We start from the raw sequence: 27,808 nt of genomic DNA on the forward strand, positions 1-27,808 counted from the left end.
TTTTTACATTCACTCATCTTTTATCTTGGGTACTTATGAATTTTATTAACTAAAAATCTAAAATTTCACTTAAAATTTGAAACCATAGAAAACAAAAGACTATAAAAAGTTATGCTGATACATTAGGACTTCAAATATGTTTAACTAAAAATTTTCACCTAAGAGTTGGAACCATAGCAAATGGAGGTATGTAAAAAAGTTATGTTCTACGAGAAAGTACATTGCAGAATATTTCAAACATTCAGTTGTCTCTGTATTTGAAGGAAGGACTCCAATAGGAGAGAATAAGAAACTATTTTTCAATAGGGGAGGAAGGAAGGAGCGATCATAGTGGCATTAGTATTTTATAGTCAATTTGATATGAAGCTAATAGCCGTTAATTTGATATTCAATTATTTTTGTTTATTTTTGGTTGATTGCTAAAATTTATAAAGATGTACCTTTCAGAATTTGAATTTGAAACTATATCTCTCGGAATTTGAATTTAAAACTGTAATCTTTTATTAAGAATGATACAGTGAAACTCATGCACCTCTTGGAATTTGAAACTACTATTAGAAACACTCTATCTTGGTCACATTTATTCTCTTGGAGTAAAGAGTAAAAATGGATAGTTGCAGAAACTACTCAAATTTATTTATTCTAAAGCTTAGATGTTACGATTGAAAGTTTAGTTGTTAAATTATTGAAGAGGAATTCTCTTGAGAATGACTATTTTGATGGTGAGGCTCAACCCAAATCCAAAAATAAGTCCCATTTCCAATCCCTCTCCACTGGTTGAACATCCATTTTGTAGAGACGCCTTCCTCGTCTCATCCAATATGAAGTGGACGCACACACTGGACATGTTTCCATACTTGCTCATAATGTTCCTGGTGGATATCAGTTTTTTGGGATCCAGATTGAGCTTGGCCTCCACGCGATCAAGGATGGCATGTCCTCTGGGATGAGAAACCCAGAACAACTTGTTCCAGTCGGATATTTTGAACTGACTGAACGGCTCCACCAGAGAGTCTTCAATGTTGGCAGAGATAGGATTTGGAACTGTGCCTTTGAGTTGGAAGGTAAATCCGACCTCTCTCACCTTCCCACCGATGGCTCTATCACTGTTGGGAATAATTGTCTACACTATCTAAACAATTTCAAAATAGGCCTTCTCCACTTGAGGGATGGGATCAGCTCCCACAATGAGGGCAGACGCACCGTCACTGAATAGAGCTTGCTCCACCAGGTTGTCCAAGTGAGTCTCGGAGGGTCCACGGAAGGTAACAACGGTGTTTTCATTGCAGATGACCAGCACCCAAGCTCCTCGATTATTTTCAGCAAGGTCTTTCGCTAGTCCAATATCTTATACACTTTAATATGAAATAAATATGATTATTATAGAATGCACCAATATAATATAATGCATCAATTAGTCCAATGCCATGGCTTCGATTTATTAATATCATAATCTAATATGATGACTTACCATAACAATGCTTGCATTGTTTGAATATCTTGAGTCAACACCAACTAACCATATAGCAATATCTTGGGTCAATACCATATCTTATTGTGGATGAATGGGTTATGAGTATTCATACATACTCCAGGAGAGTACACTGTAAATCAGAAATGTGTGGATGATTTTATCCATCAAGTCAGTGTCAAGAGGTCGAAATTAAGAGACACAACTCTGAAGTTGCCAATATATATGAGTGACTCAACTGTGAATCCAACAATGAGGAAAAGGAAGAAAATATAGTGAATGAGTGACGTATGGAACACAGTCACATATATAGCATCAAGATCATATACCCAAATGTTATTGGGAAAACTAGTGTCTATACAGAGCTGCTAGTCCCACTTAGGCTGGTAGCTACCTTGGAAACAAACACACTAAAAACTACTTTCGTTTTCTTTTATGAGAAATAGATAAGAGAAGAATAAGGAGACCATCCTCTGTCTTGTGCTTGGTTCCTTGCTCGATTCCTCTCTCTTCTGGTAGGTCTTTGCCACTCACTTCCTTGTCTACTCAGCTTCAAGGAGTACCTGTAGAATTAAAGCAGCATAACACTATCCAAGAAAATAGATCTATTATCATAAACAATATAGGATCAGATGTACATTGACCACACAAATGCATAAATCATCAATCATACAAAAATGTGGAGGAAAACTTGAATAGCTTTATTGATAATCAAGAAAGAGCAAAGAGGATTACAACCAATTGTTCTGACCCAGCATCATCCTCTCAACAAGAAAGCCCTTCTTCACCTCATGAAAAGCTTAGATCACCCAACACTATGATATTGCACCAAGAAATCAACAACACTTCCTTACAAGATACAAAATTCCAGCCTCCCCCCTCCAGATCTCTGGGATGAGAGATCTATATATAGATATTTGCAGAGGTGCGAGTCAGCTCTGGGTCTTTGATTAGTGTCTTCTCTTTGATAGTTCTTGATTCCACTTGGAGATATCATTGATCTCTTACTCATCCTTGGGCGATTCTGAGAGGCAAGTGTCCCAGGAGAAGTTTCTGGAAGATTCCAAGATCATCCACTTAGAAAACTGCTTCCGCCATTTGTCTACTCTTGTCCATCGCACCCCATAGAAGGGGTTCTCAACATGCATCCCACTTCCCATGTGTACAAGGTAAGATTCATTGCACCCTGGCCATGGAGCAAGTGAAATGATCCATTTTTTACCAGTTCTGAGTAGTTTTTCATGGAGAACTTCTGGGAGATGATGTAATCAGCTGACCTTGTTCCTTTAGGGTATGAAACAAAAATTTTAGGGACTTAGGAGCCCTTGGTTTATGGACATGTTTGATTGGGGTTGTAGTGCCCAAAAATGTCTATAATAGTTTCCCCCTAAAGCATGAGGTCGTTAACCTTTTGATGTCGGGTGAAATGCTTTATCATGAGGATCCGAAGTTTTTCCAAGATGGAAGGCGACCTATAATAAGATACAATACAATACATTATCTCCATAATATTTTCATGATCTAGCTGAGGCGGGCATTCACATGCTCAACTTTATAAATTCATTTTCATGTACATAGAACAGACAATCGTCTGAGTGTAGACTGATGATTCTGGTAGAGCTATCATCCCTTATATTGGATGATTATCTGTGCAGCAATGATGTACATTTGATGTCTTTATTTTCCTGAATATATATCATAGCTTAGGTGGATGAAACTAGATCTGGGGTCTTCAATCTCATTCGATCTTAACTCAAAGTACAAGTCGATCCACGTGAGAGATTTTTTGGAGTCGAACATGGAAAGACATCGCCTGATTACCAACCAATGTTGTAAGTTGTTAACAGACGCGAGAGGAATCACCGATAATGATAATGATCCTCAAGGTACTGTAGTACAATTCACGTAGTGTGAATAAGGGAATTGGCATCGAACACCACGAAAAATCTTTCGGTCGAAGGCCATTGATGTAAACCTGTCTACGGAAGTGAGAAACTTGGCATTGAGGCATGCAAGCTTCAAAGTACTGAAAGGGTTGTTCCTAGATCGACTTCTTGGATAATGAGCTGATGTTGACAAGAAGTGATCCATCATAGGAGGGCCTTAGTGAATCCCACATCAATGACACGGAATGGAGCAAATGATTTTAATGGAGGTGAAAACGATCTGGTGATATAAGGTTCAGGGTGGTGGTCATGAAAGAATGGAGCGTAAATGTATTGCAGTGGGTGAGACACAGGTGAATTCTCTAGGAAACTTCACTTGAACATATCGGCGACACTGACATGATGGATTGGTAGCACTAACCCCAAATGTGGATGGTGTGATGGAACCATGGTGATGTGACCAATGAATGGAACAACCCAACCTGACTCGGATGTGGAGTGAAAGTGTCATGTTCAAGAGCGACTTGCTACCAACAAAGTTTCTTCAAGTTTTCTTCCCAATTTTTCCCCAGTCATTGTTGACCAGTACCTCTTTATTTTTGTCAAGCTTGAGGAGAATAACATATGCTTGTTCTATAATTTTCCCTTCGGGCAAACCCATCGCTATGTTTTAACGAGCCTAGCGATAGTGAAACTCGTTCTTGTCTGTTATGGACAAGTTTGTCGCTATTAGGTTTTAACGAGTTTAACGACAAAGATAACTCGGTCCTTTCCAATTTTAGAGAGTCTGAAAAGGGATGTAAAGGAAACTCCAAAAATCCTTTTTCGTCATCTAACCCCTTAAGTCTGAAAAAGTATAAAATAATACAAAAGGGATGAATTTTCGGTAATTTTAACGAGCTGAACAAAACAAGCGTTCGATCTTTTTGTGTAATAATCCCTCAGGTCCAAAAAGATTAAAATCTAAAGGAGGGATGGCACTTCCGGTCACTTTAACGAGCTGGAGAGGCCAATGGCTCGACAATCTTTTCATATTTTACGAGTCAACTGAAAAGAGCTTAAAGGAGACTCGTTTTTGAGGAACGAATGATAGATTTGGGTAGCAGCTGATTCCAGGTAAGGTTTGGAATTTTCCAATCATGGCAGTGTCACAAGGATGGATAACAAGATCACTCTTCGCAGCTGTTCCTCAAAAGGGGTAAACAATCAAGTGGAGGTGAATGATCGGCCAATAAAGAGTGGAGGTGATGACAAGAACACGACCAAGGCTTCAAAGGCTGAAGTAATACATTCACGATGGTTATTTACATGAAATTGGTTCATTTTTTAATGACCTTAAACGCTGGGGGAAACACTTGCTCATTGCTCATGTTTATTTTTTAACGAGCTTGAATTACACGTTAAAACTACTCGATGGGGGTTTATTTTTAATGAGCTTGAACCCTACGGTAACACTGCTCATGATAAGTTTGCATGCCCCTATCATAATAACGCAAATCGAGGTGCATGCCCCCCAAGCTTCATTGCATTCATCTCGGTGGTTAGAATGAAGGTTTACCTTTGAGATCGTTGAAAGACTCGAATTTGATTTTATGAGATCGTAATCAAAGACTCGATTTGGAAAGGGAGTCATTTCATTTTTTAATGAGGTTGACACAGTAAAAGAACTATCCTCATGACTCCTTGTTTCATTTTTTAACGAGGTCGACACGAGATAAGAACCGTCCTTGGAATCTACCGTATTTATAGTATTTGATAGAAAATAAAAAATTGAAGGATGATTAAGGTCATTGGAATAATCTTCATTGTAATCCGGGAGATGGGAACGATGGTGGTAATCTTCCCATGGTGCCTCCCCTAACATCATTGACTGAATGATTCCTTTTCTTATAGAATGTACATGCGACCAAGGATCTAAAGAGCTACCATATTCCTTAGACCTATCTATCCAAACACTCGATGAGCATTGATTTGGGTTTGCCCCCTAGGCCAAGAAAATTGATTGCTACAATATTTCTAAAATGGTGATGATCCATGCTGACAAAATGTTTAGGAATCTTCCGAATCGATTAGATACAGAAGATTTCATATTGCATGTTTCCATTGTGGCCACTTCCGCCAGATTACTCGGAGGCTGTAGGGAAAAAGTACCCATTAAGGCATGGTCTTTTAGGAGACCTACTCCAATATTTTGAAGCGAATGATCGCTTTCATGGATCATTGGAAATCTTCCCGTAACTTGTGAACTCTTGGGGAGAAATGTTTGTTGGTCAATGATTGTAATTCCTCCTTGAAAGGGAAATGCAATCTTCCTGAAGTAGGTCGACACAACTGCGGCCATGGCATATATCCAGGGCCTTCTCAGTAGGATGTTGTAATCGAGGTTTCCGTCAATTACTTCAACATCAATTTCTACTATTTTGCCCCCTAGTTCAATTTGCAAGTTACTTAAAATCCCGTATGGAGTGTATGATCGTCCATCAAATGCTTTTAACATTGTTGATGATCGTGACAAGGGTGGTGAACCTAAATCTTTTCAGTAACTCATCGACATAATACATGTAGATGCTCCCTCACCAATAATTGTTCGATGAACAGTTTTGTTCAGGGCTTTCACTTGAATAAGGAAAGCTAGTTGAGCTGGTAACTGAGGGTCATATCCTTTGTGATTAAAGGATACAATATTGGAATCCGTTGGGTCAATCCCACCTATTACTGATAATAGATCCTACTTTTGGGAGAGTCAATTTTGCAGTACCTCAAGTGTTGACATAGCGGACGGTGATTGGGCCAGGTCCTCTACTATATTATAATTTTGTGCTACTTTTGCACGAGGATTAAATGTCGATTTGTGTACTACTCCCTTTGGCGACTTTATTATTGGTTCAGGAATGATGGGTGGCACAACTTTGGTCAAAGTTGTTGTCGAGCTACTAGGTTGTTCATTAGCCTTGTTATTCGACAGCTGTGGATTCCCGTAATCTTTATTCCTTGTCAAACCATCATTTTGCTGCTTTGAGATAGACAACATAAGCACTTGGGATCGGGAAGCATTTTGATTAGCAACCAGTTTGGTTCCCGGGTTTTGAAATGGATCAATCAATACTACTGATGTTTTTGAACTCTTAAAGAGTTTCTTAGCTTTAGCTTTATGTGGAAAATCTCTCGTCCGATGATCCTCATTGCATATCTGACACCCTGCAGGGGGTTTCCTTTGCCGAGAAGGGTTTGCAGAAGGTTTTTCAGGAGATGACTCATCCTGCTTCTTTTTTCTCCCTTTCTTTTTCTTCTTGCCCCCTGGTTGCTTCAGTTGCTTGCCCTTGTCAGTCGACACAGAATTTACCTCCGAGGCAAGAAGTTCTTCATTTGCATTTTGATTAGAAATCTTACGGGCTTTCTTAGATGTAGCCTTTGTCGATTTCGTGCTTGTCGTACCTATCACTCCATCACTGGCATGAGAGTCTTTGTTTGATTTAGGAGGGGGAGGAACGAAAAATTACGGTCTATGAGCATCAGGTATTTTATCGTAGAGCGTGACAGACTGAGTATAGATCAAGTCTATATATTGTGCACGAGCAATAACTTGCTCTTCAGTGACGACTCCTCCCTTTGCCACATATTTTGTGATAGAAGGTAATAATGACTTAATAAATCATTCAGCTAGCAGTTGATTAGGAACATATGTTTTTACCATTCTGCAACGACGTCGCCACTCATGAATATGATCAGATATGTGAGTGGTCATTGTCTATTTGAAATTGGTAAGAAGCTCTGTTCCTGTTTCGTACCTTATTGGTAACTAAAAATGGGTTAAAAAGGTTGTGGCTAGGGTGCTGAAGTTATTGAATGAAGCTCTAGGCAATTCGATATACCATTTTGCTGGTGGACCAGTTAACATTCGCTGAAAAAGGCAAAGCCTAATTGAATCATCGTTTAGAGTGTTAGATGAACACCATAGATGAAAGGTCATCACATGATTCGATGGGTCTTTACTCAGATTTCCATTAAATTTAGAAATATCCGACGAAAGTTTATGTGGAATCGCTGGCCACCAAGGGGCGTAAGAAATTGGATCGTTTGTTAACCTATTTAGATCCGGTAACTCCAAAGTTGCCACGAAGGGTAACTGTTGATTCAGGTTTGGTGAAGCATACCCATGATAAGATGGTATTTCTTGAGGAGTTGTTCTTTGCATACCAGCATAATGCATTTGATGCTGGTAACTTTGGTAAGGTTGATGGGCGTAACCATTGTAGAATGGTTGATTTTGACTGTTTTGAATGTACAACTGCCCACTATTTTCAAATATTTGTTGTTCATATCCTTGGTATACTTGTTGGAATTGTGGTTGTTGGTATTGCACCAGCCATGGTTGCAAAGCCATGTGTTTTTGTCCAATACAGGCCTTTTGACCAAGATGAGGGGTAATTTTACCTGTTTGGGCTTGTGTCATTCCACTAGTTGGTGATTGTGGTTGAGTCACAGGGACAAGAGGTTGTTACATTACAACCTAAGAAACCTGAGGTTGGTATACAACAGGCAGCGCTTGTACTTGTGACACTGCCACAATAGCTGGCGTAGTTGGTATATTTGACATAGGTAAACATTGTTGCATTGAATACAAAAATATTGGTTGTTGAGGTAGTATCGACACCCAACCACTAGATGTAATTCCAACATAACCTGAATTTTGTTGTGAACTCCCGTATGGTTGTCCTCCCGGAGGAGACAATGAAAGGGTATATTTCCCCCCATACGGTGGTAATCCGGTACTTAAAGGAATTGTTTGTGCTTGAGGACCAGATTGCCCAAATTAACACCCTGAAGGATCAATTTGCTGAGACTCAACATAAGTGTTTCCGGATACTATTCCGGATGAACTAACAGGAACGGACCATACTCTCGAAATAGCCCCTGAGTGGGCCCCGTCTAGCGATTGAGAGCTAGTTAGGACAAATAGTATGACAACGAACATTGTTGGAGTGACAACAGCCAGTTCTGCCATCGCTGTGTCGGATGACACAGTCCTAGATGTCAACGGTTGGTCAGACATTTCTAGTCTATCCAAAATATTTCCTAGTTATTCTACAGGAGCTTTCGATGGCAGTAGACTAATTTCTGAAAAAAGAAGGATATAGAGTGATCCCGACTCCAAATCGCAATGGAGTACTAGATGGAGGATCCTCCACAATATCTTCTATAGAAATCAGACCAGGTGGAAGAGGTAGACCATCAGATTCGTAAAATATTTCTGGTGCCGAAGAAGATATAGAATCTGCTGCGACAGATGTTTGGGGAATAACACCTTCCGAATCGGCTATAGATGGAGCTGGCTTGGTAACACAAGTGTTTACCTTCACACTAGGATCAATTATACTATCCTTTGGTGGCTGCTGAACTTCTTCATTAAAGGCAGGGATACCAGAAATGTTTGGAGTAACTGCAGTCTCCGATGGTGTCGGAACACTTGTTCCAACTTTACCAGTGGATTTGGAACTGGTTAAACGAGTTCACTTTGTCCGTAACAGTTCTGACTCTGGAGACAAAGACGGTTGACTCGTAAGCCTCCGCGAACGATGGAGTTTCAATTGAATTTTTTCCATGATTGCGGATTACTCGATTAACTAAAAATCAAGGGGAAGTATGTTTCTGAATTAGATTAATTTTAGACGCTTTGACACAACTTGTTTTTTCAATTTTTAAGAGTCGAAAAAAAGTAAAAGAGGACTCTAGTCGCCTTCAATTTTTAATGAGCTTGAAGTGACAAGTGCTCAGATGGACCTTTTCCGTTAAGGAGTCTGAAAAGGAACGAAAGGGACTGCTCTGGAAATCTAGACAGAGGGATTACCAAACCAATCACAAAACGGTAGATTACTTTTTACGGTACGGCAGTCAATATTCTCGAATGTTGTGTTCAGTGTATTGCAATCGATAGGGTGGCAGACATGGCTTCCTATGGATAAAGGATAAAGCATATTTTGGTCTCCCAAAATATACTTGACGGTATGTGGGAGCACAAGTCCGTACTGGCACTTATCGTCTCAAAGTGGAGGAATCACCCAAACAACAGTGAAAACAACAGTTACCAGGCTTTACGATGTCGGAATATGTCTCTAGCCTAGACTTCTAGATGTTGTGCGTTAGGTTCTAAAGTGTTTTTAGATTCATTAAATTTATTTTATGGTTTATCTTGCTTAAGAAATTTTCCTTTCAGGTTCACCATGTGATGTAGATGTACAATTCCTAAAATGCAATCTAAGATGATAAAAAATCGTTTAATCTTCTTTTTGCAATGAAAATCCTAGCTACTAAGGAAAGAGAGATGGCGTTCTTTCAACAAAGAGTAGAGAGCACACACTATATGCACTGTCCTAAATCAAACCAACAAATAGTCTAAATGCAAATGCATATGCATGTATTTATTTTTAGCCTTCTTAATGTGTGAATGATAAAAAGAAAGCTAAGCGCAAATCTGAATTTTTTTCCAAAGCGACAATTACTAACAAGTTTCTTTTCAAAAAAAAATGAGGACAATGACGACACTTTGTTATTTAGAATTTAAAACTTGCTTTCCACACTTGAAAAACTACTAACTCAAATCAAATACAAGAGTAACAGTGTAATCTACTATCAAGAACAATCAGATTCTCTTCTATGACTAAAAACGACACTTGCAACACTTTCAAATCAAGAAACGACAGTACAATTATGCTACTTCTTTGTAAAGGAGAACTTAAAATGACTCAAAAATACATAAAAATATTTACAGTTCTTTGCACAATGGAGGCGGAATAACAGCGAGGAAAGGGGTTTCAAACAGAGGTGTACTGACTACAGGCAGCAAAACTCCTGAATAGAGCTGAAAAGAGTGAACACAGAAACCAAAATTTAGGAACAGGGCCTTGTCTGATCAACGCACCTGTAACACAGTGAAACTAAAATGCAACGCACCTACTACACTCGGGAAGTGCGATGCATTTGAAGTTGCCAGGACAGATAGTGCGCTAGACCAGGGACGAGACTTTGATTGGGTTCCGGGCCACAGTTTGTAGTTCAGTTCACGGATTTAGGCCGTGCAAGTGGTAATCAGTAAATCAATCACAGGGGTAGATCTAAGGAGGTTACTAGAGCCACCACGAGGGCAATTAGAGAGCTTGTAAATCAATTGTTTAATTCATAAACAAAACCCGGAGATAGACTGAAGCAGTGTTGGTCTACTTTGCACTTTCATAGCAAATGCAGTTCGAAGGCTAGCTGGCTTGACTTCAGGCTCTGTCTATAAGTTTATAAAGTAAACAAATGTAGATGAACAAACAATCTACTCGCTCCCCAGCAGAGTCTCCATATTGTTATCGGGAAAACTAGTGTCTATACAGAGCTACTAGGCCCACTAAGGCTGGTAGCTACCTTAGAAACAAACACACTAAAAACTACTTTCGTTTTCCTTTATGAGAAATAGATAAGAGAAGAATAAGGAGACCAAACTCTGTCTTGCGCTTGGTTCCTTGCTCAATTCCTCTCTCTTCTGGTAGGTCTTTGCCACTCGCTTCCTTGTCTACCCAGCTTCAAGGAGTACTTGTAGAATTAAAGCAGCATAACACTATCCAAGAACATAGATCTATTATCATAAACAATAAAGGATCATATTTACATTGACCACACAAATGCATAAATCATCAATCATACAAAAATGTGGAGGAAAACTTGAATAGCTTTATTGATAATCAAGAAAGAGAAAAGAGGATTACAACCAATTGTTCTGACCCAGCATCATCCTCTCAGCAAGAAAGACCTTCTTCACTTCATGAGAGGCTTATATCACCCAACACTATGATATTGCACCAAGAAACCAACAAGACTTCCTTACAAGACACAAAATTCCAGCCTCCCCCCTCCGGATCTCTCGGATGAGAGATCTATATATAGATATTTGCAGAGGTGTGAGTCAACTCTGGGTTTTTTATTAGTTTCTTCTCTCTGATAGTTCTTGATTCCACTTGGAGATCTCATTGATCTTTTACTCATCCTTGGGCGATTCTGAGAGGCAACTGTCCGAGGAGAAGTTTCTAGAAGATTCCAAGACCATGCACTTAGCAAACTGCTTCGGCCATTTGTCTACTATCATCCATCGCACCCCATAGAAGGGGTTTTCAACATGCATCACACTTCCCATGTGTACAAGGTGAGATGCATCACACCCTGGCCATGGAGCAAGTGAAATGATCCAGTTTTGACTAGTTCTGAGTAGTTTTTCATGGAGAACTTCTGGGAGATGATGTAATCAGCTGACCTTGTTCCTTTAGGGTATGAAACAACACCTTTAGTGACTTAGGAGCCCTTGGTTTATGGACATGTTTGATTGGGGTTGCAGTGCCCAAAAATGTCTATAACACCAATGGTTTATGATCTTGGTTATGATCACAGTAGCACCCATAGTAGCTTTATTGGGAGCCAGTTCGATTGCTAGAACCAAAGCCAATCCTAAAAGAAGCAGATGTAGGAAAGCCAGTAGCTAGCCATATATATCGAGTTTAGGGAACCAATTAACCATGGAATATATAATTATAGTGATTCCTTACATTAATCTAACCTCACCAACCTTCCTTCTGGTGCACTGCGAACTAATTACAACAAATCCTCCCTCCTCTTGTCAAATTTCAAGGATTGCTTAAGATCTCCTGATCTAAGCTATCGAATATTTAGTCAGAGTGAAAAATGAGTAAATATATTCAAACTTTGAAATTTTATGAACTAAAAACAAAAAAAATCACCTTAAATTTGGAACTATGGCAAACCGTTGATGACCGTACATTTTTTCTCTTATACATTGTGGTGTATGTAGTTGATATTTATCAAGTTCTAACAGTGCCAAATATTAGCATCCAGCATGGACATGGTCTCGTACATGATTTAGGACAGGTATCAAAAAGAAGAGTCTTCCACAAAGAAGAAAAGGTGCAAAATCCATTTAACTAAACTAAGATATATATATATATATATATATATATATATATATATATATATATATATATATATATATATATATATATATATATATATATATATATATATATATACATATGCATATACATATGCATATACATATACATATGAATTTTCCTTCTATGTTTTATAAGAGAAACAATAACCATATCACTTAAAATGGATCTCTCTCATGTTTTCTCATATTTTCACTTGAGACACTTCACTTATTCCTTTATCTTATAAATTATATCACAATAGAATTGTTGTAAATCAAAATGGTCGATTTCAAAAGAACAGAAACTAATTTAATTTTTTGAAATAAAAATAATTTTGGCAAGAGCTAAATCCTACCCCTTTATGGAGTACTAATAAGTTATTCTAAGTGGCATTGTTTTACTTGAATTAATTTACATAAATGTTATATTGTAAGTATGAAATTATAATTATATATATTAAAAATAATAAAAACTCATTTGGGTAACTATCAAATCTATTTAAATTATAATATATAACATATTTGTTAAATAAATAAGATATTATTAATATTATTTAATTTTTAAAATTAATGTAAATATCTGAATGAAACGTTTTAGAAAAATACCAATCAATGGGTTTTGAATATTTATACCTCAAGGGACTATAAATAAGATTTTCCATCAAGTTGGGCTCAAGAGGTTGTGTAACATGTTCTCACATACACCATAAAATAAAATCTATACACAACAATTACATGGCAACATAGCAGTGATATTTTATAGTTTATTTTATGTTGCCAAAGGCTTTTAATAGCTTAGAGTCTATTACAATCTGTCATTTCTCCCATTCATACTGTTAAGATATAATTGGGAAGTATGAAAACATTGTTAATCTTTAGTGGTAGATGTTTGTATCATTAATATTTCTCTGATCCTAAGGTTAAGATAGTGGTTTTCCCCACACCCTAGGTCATATGTTACGATGTTTCTCCATGGCATGCGACATTCCTTCGATGTGACTTGATACCTCCACTCTGGATGACACTTGGGTTACGGAAGACTATGGATCTGTCACCGCCTCATCCAATGGTGGAGATAGATGGTTCAACTTCTTGGGTAACTACCTGCCTCGCACCCTCTTGTCTTGTTTGGTAATTTCGTCGCTCAGTGGTAAGGGTTTTGTTGGTGTGAAACTTGATTCTGGCATCTAGGGTTTCTTCCTTTGGGCGATTTGCAAGTAAAGTCCACCACCCCTTATTCAATTACCCTTGGATCTGCTACAAGCTTACACATTTGTTTATTGCAATATTATAATGATAGATCTTCTTTGTTAGATGTATGCTACGGTCAGTCACGGTTTATTCAAGGCCATGGAATGGGATCTACTCGGTTGCCAGGCCAGTTAGAGACTTCCCCCTGGATTCTCTTGATTAATATCTCTCCTTTGTTGTTGGCTAATAGGGTGACTTGTTCTATCTCAAGCTTGAAATGAGTAGAGGCCTGGTTCTTCCCTCTTCTACGGTAAGGAACCTTTGGCCTTCCTAAGAGTATATCTTGTCAAGAGAATTTGCGTATCACTAGAAGTGATGAAGATGGAATACTCCCAAGACCCGTGGAATATTCCATGGAGACAAAATGGGTTTAAATATTTGTGGTGGCTCAGCCTAGCCCCTCTCGTTTTTGTAACAAGAATAAAAAAAAAATTCTTCACATGATTGATTCATGAATCGCGTGCCATGCCTGAATGAAGAAGAAACTCAAACTTACATATTCGATTGAACTTATCCTTGAGCTCTGTGTTATGCTCGTTATCGATGATTTGGAAGTAGTAATCTAGATATGTGCTCTAATCCACAGCATTGGGTTGATTGGCATTGCTAATAGCAAGGATTGAAGCGAAGCCCTCTGCCCTCTGCAACTTCCTGAAACCTTCCAAATCAGTGCCCCCCATCTCTTCTATGCTATGCTATGAGGAGGTTAAGCGTAGTACTAAACCTTGGACAACAAATCTCAAAATTTACTTTACTTTGTTGGTCAAATAGCTATAAGAATCTCTAAATCTATAGCTATTTTATACACTTCGATATGAAATGAATATGATTATAAATCATTATTATATTGTTATAATATAATGCGTCAATAATACAATAGACAAATTAGTCCAATACCATGGCTTCTATAGTCTAATATGATGGCTTATCATAACAATGCTTTGTTTGAATATCTTGGGTCAACACCAACCATACCATTTAAAATGGATGTCTCTCATGTTTTCTCTTCTTTTCACTTGAGACACTTCACTTATTCCTTTATCTTATAAAATATTTCACAATAGAATTGTTATAAATCAAAATGTTTAAAGGATATAAATTACCTTTTATTTTTTGAAATAAAAATCATTTTTGCAAGAGCTAAATCCTACCCCTTTATGGAGTACTAATAATTTATTCTAAGTGGCATTGTTTTACTTGAATAATGGTGATGACTTGATATACATTTACTTATAGTAGCCCATAATAATTGTCCTGGCTATTGATTCGACAAGTAAATTATGATAAAACTTTTCATTGTTGTATGAAATACAATAAAACAATTATCTTATTATCTATTTTAATTAATTTATCTTTATTGTTTTTAAATTATTTTAGCATTTCTTAAATTTAATTATTTTTTAAATCAATTAAATAAAATAGATAATACATTTAAATTTATAAAAATAATGATATATGACAATAAAATTATATAATTAAATCTACTTATTTCTTTTAATATTCTATTAATGGTTTTCAAGCATGGGTGGGAGAACATGAAATAGGTGAAAAAGCCTTTAGGATATTCATTATACCTCTATGAAGTTCTTTTCTTTTCTGTATTTAGTTTGTTTATCCATGAAGTTCATTTTGGGCATTGGTCTCTTGAGTATTGGAATGATTGTCTCTACTTTTAGAAATTGTTGATGTTAAAATAGTTTAAATGATGTTTATATGTGAAAAATTACAATGCTATTCAATTACTGATTAGTTGAGTGACAATTTTAAAAAACAAGTATGTCAAACTACTCATTGAAAGTGGAAATATGCACCATGAAATATATTTATTTTGAATAATAAACTAATCTTAAATTTTATAAAAAATTATAATATTATTGAACAATATTTATATTTTAATTTATTGATAAGTAAAAATGAATATGTTTATCATAAAGCGTATTTATTAATATTATAAAATATCATGATTATATATATGTTTTATATAGTCAAAATATTAATAAAAAGTTGGTATTTTTATTATTGTTATTTTCTAAGGTTTATAAAAATATTCTAAATATCATGTTTTATGGTTGTTTATATTTCCGAATCATTTTCTATTCATACATTTTATTTTTAAATATATAAACTAAATAAAAGTATTTTTAATATTATATGTTATGGTATTTATATATACATATTTTCAAAATGGATAAAATTATATATTTAATTATAATAATAGAATTGAAGAATTTAATAAAAAAATATTAATTTACCATGCATCCATAAAGGCTAGGAGGACCTATTTTATTTGGTGAGCTTCTCACACAAAAAAGCTTGATATCATCTACGAATTGTTGGTGGGTGATAGGGAGTTCATGGCCCCATAGTCTCAGGCCAATGAGCTGAAAGGTTCAGGCTTCCGTCTTTAGATAATGGCCTAAACCTTCCGCAATAGCGATGAAGAGGAACAGAGAGATTGAATAACTTTGGCGGAGGCCATGTGATCGGTTAAAGGTTCAGGTGGGGGAGAAATTAAGGAGAATGGAGTACACAGGGAAGGACACCATAATACATATCCAATTAATTCATCTCTGATCAAACCTAAAGGACTTGAGAACATTGTTGAGATAATCCCAATTTAATTGGTCATAGGCTTTAGAGAGGTCCAATTTTGTCATCATGCCTTTGGAGTTTGTGATGCTTCAAGGAATGCACAATCTCCTGAGAGGTGACAAATCTATATAGGATCTGTCGACTTTCCCCAAAACCATAAGAAGTAGGCCACCTTCGGCCAACTTTTCTCCTTTCCAAATCTTTTTCCAAATGAGATTGTGATGCCCCTATTCGCGACATGTCCTATGATCATATGCCTCCTTAATAATACAAGTGCCTTTCATAGTATATCCCCACCTTAGGATGTCTAGTCCATTTAGGATAGAGACCTTCCTGGATTCTATTTCCCAATCTAGTTGGTTCCATTGTTCCGGCTCAGGGACCTGGCCCAATCCATGCATTCCTTCCATTTCCTCCATTCTTTGCTAGATGATTATTCTTCCCAATACTAATCTATCGTATGGAAGTTCCTTCTATTTGTGTATAGAAATAGATCACTTAAGTCCTATCTCCCAAGAAATTTATCTCATTGCTGCCATGAGTCTTGCCAAAACAAGGCCTTTTTCCCATTTCTGATCTCCTAGAAGACATGTTGTTGTATGAAATATTTGTTTTGGACTTACATATTCCAAATTTCTAAGGCTTTAGATGGGTCACAATATTTGATGATATGTTCTTTTCAAGTTGGCATGTTGTGTTTTCGTGTCTAGAATTGTTTCCACAGGTCGGGTCTTCCGTATATCCAACACCACCATAGTTTGGCTCCCATTACTTGATTCAGAGTATAAGGGTCCCAGAGACCCAGACCTCCTTCCATCTTGGTCTTAGTTAGGTTGGGCCATGATACCAAATCCCACTTCTTTACTTGTTGGGCTCCTCCCAATAATATTTTTTTAAAATTTTCCACCATCTTTGTGCAAGAGGTTTTTGGGGCTGCCATCTGTTAGAGATGGTAGATCAGTATATGATTATAAATCATTATTATATAATGCATCAATATAATACAATTGACCAATTAGTCCAATATCATGGCTTCTATAGTCTAATACCATGGTTTATTAATATCATAGTCTAATATGATTGCTTATCATAACAATGCTTTGTTTGAATATCTTGGGTCAACACCAACCATACCACTTAAAATGGATCTCTCTCATGTTTTCTCCTCTTTTCACTAGACACACTTCACTTATTCCTTTATTTTATAAATGATTTCACAATAGATTTTTTATAAATTGAAATGTTCAATTTCAAGAGGATATAAATTACTTTTATTTTTTGAAATAAAAATCATTTCTGCAAGAGCTAAATCCTACCCATTTATGGAGTACTAATAAGTTAATCTATCTCACATTTTTTCACTTGAATAATAGTGGTGATGTTATATACATTTTCTTATAGTAGCCAATGATAATTTTCCTCGTTATGATAAAACTTTTCATTGTTTTAAGAAAAACAATAAAACAATAATCTTATTATCTATTTTAATTAATTTATATTTATTTTTTAAAATTATTTTAGCACTTCTTAAATTTAATTATCTTTTTAAATCAATTAAATAAATAATACATTTAAATTTATAAAATTAATGATATATGACAATAAAATTATATAATTAAATCTACTTATTTCTTTTAACATTCTATTAATGGTTTTCAAGCATGGGTGGGAGAAAATGAAACAGGGGAAAAAGTCTTTAGGATATTCATTATATCTCTATGAAGTTCCTTTCTTTTGGGCATTGTTCTCTTGAGTATTGCAATGATTGTCTCTACTTTTAGAAATTGTTGATATTAAAATAGTTTAAATGATGTTTATATGTGAAAAATTACAATGAGATTGAATAATTGATTAGAGTTATTGATTAGTTGAGTGACAATTTTAAAAAACAAGTATGTCAGACTACTCATTGAAGTGGAGATATGCACCATGAAATATATTTATTTTGAATAATAAACTAATCTTAGGTTTTGTAAAAAATAATAATATTATTGAAGAATATTTATATTTTAATTTATCGACGAGTAAAAATGAATATGTTTATCATAAAGCATATTTATTAATATTATAAAAATTTATGATTATAAATATGTTTTATATAGTCAAAATATTAATAAAAAATGTGTATTTTTATTATATATATTTTCTAAGGTTTATAAAAATATTCTAAATTTCATGTTTTATGGTTTTTTATATTTTAGAATCATTTTCCATTGTTACATTTTATTTTTAAATAGATAAACTAAATAAAAGTAGTTTAAATATTATATGTTATGGTATTTATATTTTGCAACCATTTATTATTGATACATATATATATATATATATATATATATATATATATATATATCTATATATATATATTTTGTAAGCTAGCATGGGGCCATTCATATTCTATTAGTTTGAGTTGAAACATGTACATGTACATGGTTGCCTCAACCCGCCCTGAAGGGAAACTGGGTCTGTTGGCCACCTTAAGTTTTTAACAGCCATCCAAAAACAAAAAATGCTAAGTCTTCTTGTCCAAGCTAAGTATACTAAACATTCAAAGAGATTACTACTAATTCTTATATGCATCATGTACTTATAACAAAAATTAGAGCTAGCTCTTTGCATCCTAACTATGAAAATTTATACATATCTCCAAGTATCAGTCTGCCATGGCTTCCGGCTGGTTTCCTTCTTCCTTTATTCCAGAGTTGATTTTCCTTATCTATTGCTGTATCTCTTCCAATTTTCTATCCTGCATAAGAAGGGTTACCTGAATGTTCTGCATCTCTTTTTTCAAGTTAGGAATTCCCTGGGCCAATTCAGCCATGTCCCTTTTGCCAGTAGCCTCTTCATTACCCAGTACACATGTAGAGCCTATTTGTACAGGGACATGCACCCTCTGGTATTCCCTGGATCCAACAACAAGTATTCCCAGTCATCCATTTCAGATCCTGACTGTCTCTGTGTAGCTTCTTCCTCCATTTTCTGGATTATTTTCCAGATGTCCTCGTCGGTGTTTTCGTTGTAAGCCCTCTCTGCATATTGGACCCTCCGCTTCAGCATTTTCCTGTCCCTTCTTTTACTCACCGATGATGGTTCGCTTCTCTCCTGATTTCTAGTCGGCCTTCCTCTCCCTCTACCTCTTCAGCTCCGTCCCCGTCCTATGCTCTCTTTGTTATCATCCTTTACCCTGCTACCCTGATCCGTTATGCTGGAAGGGCCACCAAGGTCACCTTCCTCTCTTCGCCCTCTACCTCTCTTCTCTCTATTCTTAGTTTCTTCCTAATGCCTATCCTTAAGGGCCTTCCCTTTCCCCATTACCGTCCTCCTTGGTTGCTCTTGACCGTCCTGATCCGAGTTATACATCTCCTCTTCTTCTTCCATCCCGTCCATACCTGTCTGGTACTGTTCCATTGCTTCCCAAGCATCAACCATATTTCCCTCCTTGCCCGTCCCTGATCCGAATGGAAAATGGCATCAACCCATGGTACTCATCCACCCATATTATTCATCAACCCATGGAATTTACCCATGGTATTGTAATTGGCATCCGCCTGTGGTATTGTAAAATCCACCCATGGTATTCACCCATGGAATTTACCCATGGTATTGTAAATGGCATCTGCCCGTGGTATTGTAAAATCCACCCATGGTATTCATTCACCCATGGAATTGACCCGTGGTATTGTAACTGAAAAATACTATAAGTAACAAGTCACATTTTGTAAAAGGACAGATTGTCCGCCACAATGTAGCCTTTACAGTTCAGAGGCATGTAGCCACAAATATCTTCTCAGAGATAAGCTATCATTGCCCTAGCTAGTTTATTTCCACTTGGGTTTTAATAAAAAGTCTCTTTGTGGTTTTTGTTTATTGGGCATTCTCCTATTTTTCTTTTGGCAATTTCAATTTTTCAGATCTTGGGGGTCTCTCCCCAAGATCCGGATCAGTGGTATCAGAGCAGGTTATGATTCCATGGGAATGAGGGTTTGATGCATATTTCAGTTTCAAATTTTGCAGCAATATTCAACAAACTTCAGGCATGTGCTACAACCTCCACAGAGCACTTTCTTGGGTCTAGCAGGAAGAATTTTTCTCTTCTCAATTTTTTGCAGGAATTTTTTTCGGTGGCACGTTTTCAGATCAGTTCTGAAACATTTGGTACAAAATTTACAAAAACAAATACCAGATCTGGATTCCTCTCGAAAAATCACCCAATTTCAAAAAACAAATGGGTCGAATCGGAGTTCGGATGTGGAAGATATCGCTGATTTAAAATCAGCTATTTTATCAGAATTTTTGTGACGGCGGAACTGTTGCAGCGCGAATCTGAGATCTTAGAGTGTCCAGATAAGGATTTCCAACTCATGGGAAGATGCAAAATGATCCTTCTGCTTCTAAAAACAGGTTATAATAAATATAATGAGTTATATTGGCCGAGTTATGTCCATTTTAATTCCGGAGCAGCATTCGGAGTGGGTTCCCATTGGAGACGTGCCCTCCCACCCCACTTTAGTAGGCACCTGCTTCACATTCATCACTTTCAACATAGCAGCAATCGGCTTGGGTTATTTGGAGATGTGCCCTCCCACCCCAGGCTATGTAGGCACCTGCTACTTCATCAGGAACCAACATCATGGTTGTGGGTCATCCACAAACCCACACTTCATCGAAGTCCATTTTCTAGGCCACACACTGTCAGAATCACAGTTGGTCACAAGCATTACAGGGTATCTCTATCCTCGGATCTTCGTTTATCAGGGTTTTGGGTTAACCGCGTAAAACCCTTATCTTCAGTGGCTCTTCATATTCAACAAAGGCTTTGCAGGAGGGAACTTTACGCAATGGGGACCATTGCTTCTTAAGGAGGGAGGAATGATCCGAATGGAAAATGGCATCAACCCATGGTACTCATCCACCCATATTATTCATCGACCCATGGAATTTACCCATGGTATTGTAAATGGCATCCGCTCGTGGTATTGTGAAATCCACCCATGGTATTCACCCATGGAATTGACCCGTGGTATTGTAACTGAAAAATACTATAAGTAAGAAGTCACATTTTGTAAAAGGACATATTGTCCGCCACAATGTAGCCTTTACAGTTCAGAGGCATGTAGCCACACATCTCTTCTCAGAGATAAGCTATCATTGCCCTAGCTAGTTTATTTCCACTTGGGTTTCAATAAAAAGTCTCTTTGTGGTTTTTGTTTATTGGGCATTCTCCTATTTTTCTTTTGGCAATTTCAATTTTTCAGATCTTGGGGGTCTCTCCCCAAGATCCGGATCAGTCCCCTTTCCACCCCTGCTCGCCTCAGTCACTTCCTTCCTCATTCTTCTCAATGTTGCCTTTCGTCCAATCCTGTTGGGGATGGGTGGTCTGTCTGTCTACCTTCTCCGTCCTGCTTTAATCCTTGCTTTGGCCTCCACCACCCTACTTCTTTGCACTCTCCCTCCGGTTGCATTTACCAAATTCCTTCCCTCGTACCTCCTCCCTTCTTCATATTCTTTTCCTTGCCGCCCATCCTCGTTCCTCTTCCCCACTTCCCTCTGCCACCTGCATTTTCCATAATCGCCCACTCCTCCTCGTCTTACTTCTCTTCCATCATACCCACATCCCATCCCTAAATCATTTCTACCACCACCTCTGACTTTCATTACTCCGTCTCTGCTCCTCCTTGGGATTATATCCCCTCTGTGGATCTTCCTGTTGGCCGACATCATTACCCATATACCATATGGCTTATCATGGCCTTTCACCAACATCATATTAATCACCCTCATCGCCGTCATTTTCACCCCGATTGGGGGCATTATTGATACATATTTTCAAAATGGGCAGCCGTAGTTACAGTGACTATCACGGCTTCTCCCACAAAGGCGGATAAAGAAAGTAGAGGCGGTGGAACTTAACACCATCTCCCAAGGATAAAATTATATATTTAATAATAATAGAATTGAAGAATTTAATAAAAAAATATTAATTTACATAAATGTTATATGGTAGGTGGATCTATTAATTTTCAATTATAATTATATATATTAAAAATAAGAAAAATACATATTTTTAACCATTAAATGTATTTAAATTATAATATATAACTTATTCATTAAACAGATAAGATACGATTAATATTATATAATTTTTAAAATTAATGTAAATGTTTAAAATTAAAAATCTATGAAACATTTTAGAAAAATAAGGATGAATGGGTTTCAAATATTCATACTTCAGGAGAGATTCTCCATCGAGTCGGTCTCACATGTAACATGTTCTCACATACACCATAAATAAATAAAAAATTATACACAACAATTACATGGTAACACAAGAGTGATATTTTATAGTTTATTTTATGCGGCCAAAGGATTTTAATAGTTTAGAGTCTATTATAATCTACCGTCACTTTCATTCATATTGTTAAGATATAATTGGGTTGTATGAAAACATTGTTGATCTTTAGTGGTACATGTTTGTATGGCTAATATTTCTCTGGTCCTAAGGTTAAGATATGGGTTCTCCCCACACTCTAGGTCATATGTTACGAATCTTCTCGATGGTCCGTGGAATTCATTCGATGTGACTTGATACCTCCACTCTGGATGACACCTCGGTTACAAGAGACCATGGATTTACCAGCGCCTCATCCAACTATAGATATAATATTGTAGATGATATTGCAGAGTGAAATGAGCTAAAACCCTAGGGATCTTCAGATTTGGAAGATTTAGGAATTAAAGCAATGAATGTGGCATTTAAGCTTCGACATACCTTTTGGTGGCGGCGTGATTCTTCAACCACTTCCAGGATATCATTCCCTATAACACTGCATGTGGCCTAAAAAATTTCCATCGTAAAGTCGTCTAGTCCCAGGGCCTTGTTTTTTGCCATTCCTTTGACCACCTCCTCAACTCCTTCAAATGTTACTGCTCTCATGAGGGCTAGGTTTAGGTCCCTTAAGATAAGATGAGGAATGTTTCTTGTAATCCTTTGGATGGCCTCTATTTGGTCGTGGGATGGTTCAAAAAGGAGGGTTTTGAAGCGATTCACAACTAGGTACTCCACTTCCTCATGTTGGACCACTCAATTCCCAACTTCGTTCTTTAAAGAGTAGATCCGGTTATGTCGTCGATGTTGAATCATGGCTTTATGGAAGAACTGAGTGTTTCGTTCTCCTTCACACAGCCATTTGACCCTTGATTTTTGCTTCCATAATATATCTTCCTTCTTTCTTCGTTCTTCTAATAGATTGATTAATCGCCCCTCCTCTTCCACAAGATTGTCAGATCTGCCCTGCTGGATGATTTGTTGTTGGAGATCTTTCATTTTATTGGTTAGCTAGTGTTGGTCTTTCATGATGTGGCCAAACTCTTCCTAGTTCAATTTCTCAATATTTTGTTTGAGCTCCTTTAACTTCAGCTAACAGGTATGCATGTGGTTCCTTCCTTGCTCTTCACTGTTATTCCACCACCCTTCTATTTTCTTCATGAAGTTGGGGTTCCTTAGATAGAAGGCTTCAAATCTGAAGGGGCATTTCTTAGGACCTATTTTTAAAGTGATCTCCATGTGGATTGGCCAGTGATCATATCCCATGAAAGGTAGGATCGAGGCATCAAAGAAGATATACCTAGTGATGACATGCTCCGAGGTCAAGAACCAGTTCATACATCATGTGATTTGGTGGACTCCTCTGCTTCTATTGTTCCAGGTGTAGACTCCATTATTCATCGACATATCCACAAGGTGCAGATCTGTAATGAGATCCCCAAATGCTTCCATGTCTGCCTTTGTTTGACAGATTCCTCCCTTCTTCTCTTCCAATGATTATATTATGTTGAAGTCACCCCTACTATCTAGAGATCATCTGGATACACTTGTCATAGTTTTGTGAGTTTCTAGAGGAAAACCCCTTTTTCTCCTAAAATTTGAGGCCCATAAACTCCTGTCAATAGGACCCAATCTCTCGATCCAATATGGAAAAATTTTCCTGTGAGTATTCTCAGGAGGCTAAACCAATCCTCGAATAATATTTCAGCAGGGCTCCATTAGATAACTAGGCCTCCAGCACTACCTCTGGCATCTTGAGCCATTGCTTCATAATGGGGTTTGTAACTCTTCAATATTTCCTTTAGATTTTTTTATGCAACCTTGGTTTCTTGAATCATCATAATACTTAGCTTATCCATTTTGATCATGTCCTTCAAATACATTTGTTTTCCCCTGTTGTGAGGCCTATTATAATCTAGGATGTAATTATCATTTCAGGGGTTTTCTAAGTTGGTGGAAGACTGGCGACAATGGCACCACCCTTCCAGAGTTCACTAGCATTTCTCCTACCATTTGTATGGATTCATTTAGATTTTTCCTTCCTCACCTATTCCCTTCGTTCCATTGAGATCCTTGTTCCAGAGCTTGGCTTACTTGGGATCCAAAATGCTTTGGTTGGTATATAGTTGTCATTCTCTACTTGGCCTTGTATTGTTGAAAGGTGTATTTGTAGAGTTGTTTCTGGTCCTCTGGGATGAATCTCTCATCTAGATGCTCCCACTCATTCAATAACCTTCTCATTACTTCATCTTCTATGCTGAGATCCTCCTTGTGGTTGTCGATCGCCATGTTGGCCTGATCAAATGTTTGTGTGCTAGCTTCTTTGTCTTGGGGTTCATCTTGTGCTTTTCTATTTGTAGCGTTCCCTCCCTTTTGTGGGCTTGGTTGGTTTTAGAGGCCCGTATTTTCATTTAGGACTTTTATACTCTCCTCCTCCTCCCATGGGATGTCATATCGATTGTTATTTCACAAGCCTTTACTACTTAGAGGTTGGTTGGGAGTTTGTTGATTCCTCTAGTTCAGTTTCTTCCTTTGACCTTCCTAAAAACCCTCCACATCCTATTCTATTTTGGCCTAGCTATTTGTGTTGGGTGCTTCTTGAGGTTCAAACTAGTTGAGAGGGCATTCACGAAACAGGTGTGCATACTCATGGCATCTAAGACATGTGAAGGGTATATGCTTGTAGTCCAGGGGTTGTTGCCAAACATCATCATGGTATTCAAGCTCAATGAATTAAGGGAGGCTCAATTATATTCATGTAGATGTAGATCTGGGCATAATAGGTATATCTTCCCCGCCACGTGGAATCTGCAACCTTAACAAAGTTTCAAATGGAGTTTCCAATTCGTGTTAAGATATCTGGATCCTAAAAGTCTAACGGTAAGGAAAATAATCTGACCCAGACTAGTGTTGCTATGAGATTTTCCTCATGAGGATTATAGCATTCTTTCTAATACCTCATAAAGAGACCTCCATTGTTAAAAAAGTATGGTCCATTTTCGAAAACCCTTTTTTTGTCCTCCATATTGGTGAAAATCATGGTAAAGAAGCCTTTAGCCCCCACCTTGAGCTCAATATGACCTTTTGGATGCGATTTTTGTTGGACCATTTCACCAAGTACCTTTCCGTTGGCCAAGCCCTGATAAATTTACATATAAGTGCATGGTCTTTCATGTACTTCCTGTATGTGTCTAGCTTGTTGTTGGGTATGACAAATTGCAGTTTTTTGGCAACCCATGGAAGACACTGGCCACACAAGCATGTTTGCCACTGGACACTAAGGATAGGAGGGCCTTTTTCATTTCCACCATGATTTCTTGCCACCACTTCTCCTTGATTTTTTTTTTTCTCCAGCTGCTATGTTTTGGTAGGATGGTATCTCTACCCCCTGCCCAAGCAGGTGTACTCATGACTCTGTGAGAAGTCCAAAGTGAGGTAGGTGCAGGTGAATGGATTGCCACAACCGTAGGTCTGTTGCAGGGGAGTCAGGGTTTTCATACTGAAACTCTAGCTGAGATCACATGTCCAAGGATATCCAAAACAATTTGAAATATATTTATTTTGAATAATAAACTAGTTTTAAATTTTATAAAATATTATAATTTATGGGGGGAAATATTTATATTTTAATCTATTTATAGATAAAAATGAATATGTTTATCATAAAACATATTTATTAATATTAGAGAATGATTATGAATATTATGATTATAATATGTTTTATATAGTTAAACATCAAAATATTAATAAAAATTGGATATTCATATCATATTTATGAAAATTGTGTATGTATGGGGATCAATTCTAAGCTCTATAAAATATTTGAATATCATGTTTTATGGTATTTATAATTTTGAATCATTCAATATTAATGCATTTTCTTAAACTATTGGATAAATTTTAGATTAAATAAAAATATTTTAAATATTTTATTTTATGGTATTTATTATTCATACATATTTTCCAAATAGTTAAATTTATGTATTTAATTAGGAGCTGTGTACTTTGTCTCTCTCCACAAACTTTAATTTTTAGTTAACATCGGCCAAAATAAATATCTAAATAACCATACAAAACATATAAATAATGTCTCAAATACAATTAACTCATGTTTTTTTATATCTATGTTGAATATGGATAGATCATAAATTTACCTTCAACAAAAAAATTAACCACATTAAAATTATAAATTAGGTAAAACTTTAAACATCTTTACTCTTTACTAAATTCAATATGATTTCTTAAATCAAAGTAAAAAGGTAAATCCAAGACAAAGAATATAAAATCTTTCTCCAAAATCTTTTAATATTTCTTTTAATGAAATGTTTGTAAAATGAATCTTTAAAACGAAAGCCATATCGTATTTATATATTAAAATATTTAAATCCATAAATATTTTCACGTCATAGTTGTAATCTTTGAAACCATTAATTTGATGTAGTTTATTATAAATTTTGTTATCATGCCATGTAAAAAAATATCATTAAATCTAATATTAATATTGAAATATTAATATTCATATCAATATTATTACTAAATCTAATATTAGTATTAATATATTATAATATTAATATTATTAAATTTAATATAATTTAAAAATTGTTATATTACAATATATATTAATATATCATGATATATATTAACTCTAGATAGATATGGGAGGGAAGAACAAAGACATAGAGAAATAGAGGTGGAGAGATAGAGGGAGTGAGAGAAAGGGAGAGAGAGGGAGGTAGGAGAGAAAGGGATAGAGAGTACTTGAGAGGGAGGGAGAGGAAGAAGCAGAGAGGGAGGGACAGAGAGATTGAGTTTGAAGGGGAGAGTGGGAGGAGAGAAAGAATACATAGAGAGAGAAAGTAGAGAGAGGGTGTGTATGTTTTTGGTTTATATAGAGATACAAAGAAGTATAGATGGAGATAATGGGGGTAGAATGAGAGATAAGAAGAGAGGCATGGAGATATATAGAATTGGAGGGCAAAGAGAGAGAGAGAGAGAGAGAGAGAGAGAGAGGTGGGAGAGAAAGGGAGATAGAGGAAGGAAGAGAGTGAGGATGTGAGAGAGAGAAGGAGAGAGGGAGGAAGAGAGAGAGGGAGGTAAGAATAAAGACACAAAGAGCGAAAGGTGGAGAGAGAGAGAGAGAGGGAGTGATAAGGGAGATGGCAAGAGAGGGAGGGAAGAGAGATAGAAGGGGGGAGAGAGGGGGAGAAGGGGAAGAGAGAGGGAGATGGAGAGGGAGGGAGAGATAGATAGATAAGGAGAAAGAGTGTGTATGTTTTTGGGGTGATATAGAGATAAAAAAGAGAGAA

General features: G+C 36.7%; 1 pseudogene; it reads right to left on the bottom strand.

Annotated features, from left to right (window-relative positions):
• Positions 1–682: 682 nt before the first annotated feature.
• Positions 683–19,585, bottom strand: LOC149156319 (pinosylvin synthase pseudogene; annotated as a pseudogene).
• Positions 19,586–27,808: the final 8,223 nt, after the last annotated feature.

This window comes from Pinus tabuliformis, chromosome 9 (assembly GCF_031772625.1).
Source record: "Pinus tabuliformis cultivar Carrire ecotype Pingquan chromosome 9, CPIR1, whole genome shotgun sequence".
In the NCBI taxonomy this organism is placed as follows: Eukaryota; Viridiplantae; Streptophyta; class Pinopsida; order Pinales; family Pinaceae; genus Pinus; species Pinus tabuliformis.